Genomic DNA, 1,645 nt, shown 5'->3' on the forward strand with positions numbered 1-1,645 from the left:
CCTGCCTGCCCCCCCCCAGAAATAAATTTAAAACATTTTTAAAAATTTTTTTAAAAACTTGCTTTCATAGGGCCTTGCTTGTTTTCTTTAAATCACTTTAATTTAAAAACAAGCATTGTCCTCCTCACGAATGGAAAACAAGAATCCTGTGTCATAAATAGAAGGGAACTGTAAAAACAAAAACAATGAAACCAAAACCGAGTTATTAAATTCTAGCAACACCACTGTGACCGGGGAAGGCTAGTCAGATGAAGAGAAAGAGAATTGAAAAAGGATCCGCTTCCTCAGCTTTCGGCCCTCTTACGCCACACCCGTGAGCCACCTAAAATCATCTCAGGGGCCTCAGGGCTTTGTGTCCCCCACCTGGGTGCCCCTGGGGCAGGTGACCCATACTCTTGCCTTCTGGGAGCCCGGAGGCACCAGGGGAGGGTGGTGGAGAGCCCGCGTGGGATAGTGATTCTGAGATGTGGGCACACCACGTGGGGATCCATTCCTTTGTTCAGAAAGTGTTCTCTGAGCACCTACCGGGTACCACACGCTGTTCTAAGGTCCTGCGGATACAACAGTGAACCAACCAAACACAAATCTCTGTCCCCGTGGGGTCTACTATCTTGTGGGCGCCCTGACAAGAAATAATAGGGGCGCCTGGGGGATTCAGTGGGTTGGGCATCTGGCTCTTGATCTTGGCTCAGGTCATGATCTCACGGTCTGTGAGTTCGAGCCCCATGCCGGGCTCTGTGCTGACGGTGCGGAGCCTCCTTGGGATTCTGTCTTTTCCTTCTCTCGGCCCCTCCCCACTTGTTCTCTCTCTCTCTCTCTCAAAATAAATAAAAAAATTTTAATGTCATCATATATGTCACATCAGATAGTGATGTGTACTAGATAAAATGTATGTGTCCGGGTGGGAAAGGTGAAAATTGAGATGGATATATGGGTCTGGAGTTCAGGCAAGAGACCTGGGCTGGGGAGACTTATTTAGAAGACATCATTCATTCATTCAACAAATGTTTGTCTGGCACACTCTATGTACCAGCCCCTGCGCTAGTTGCTGAGCCACAAGGAAACTCTCCAGCCAGGAGTTACTAACGGATGTAGTTACCTTGATGGTGATGGGGTGCAGGGGAGGTCGCCCCAAAAGGCATTGCTTTGGCATATTGGTTATTTTGAATTAAAGTTACTAAAGACAGCCCGTGCACAAAGGACACTGTGACCCTCCTCTGTCCCTGTGAAAGCAGGAAATAAATCGCCCATGTGAAAGGTCCCCTGCGTGTGCCAGGAGGTAAAGAGATGCCCTTCTCCCCAGAGATGGGAAATTCAGGGCCGCAAAAGGCTGTAGAAACAAACCTTGTTACTTTTACTAATTTATCATTTCAACCCAAATTTTGTTTAGAACTCCTCACTAACTAAAGCTCCCAAACATAATTTTCCTTCATCCTGTCTATTCCTCACAGATTTACATTTGCCTAAAGCATCTCAAAGCTGCATGCTTTCGGTCATTTCTTGGGTCTCAATTTTATTATTGGATCTCTGTGTGCACCTCATTACACTTGGGGTTTTTTTCCTCCTATTAATCTGTCTCAGACCAATTTAATTCCTAGACCAGCCAGAAGAATCTTTGAAGGGTACAAGAATCAGATGAGATTGC

The sequence above is a fragment of the Crocuta crocuta genome, unplaced genomic scaffold, assembly GCF_008692635.1.
Source record: "Crocuta crocuta isolate KB4526 unplaced genomic scaffold, BGI_CrCroc_1.0 scaffold73, whole genome shotgun sequence".
Classification (NCBI taxonomy): Eukaryota; Metazoa; Chordata; class Mammalia; order Carnivora; family Hyaenidae; genus Crocuta; species Crocuta crocuta.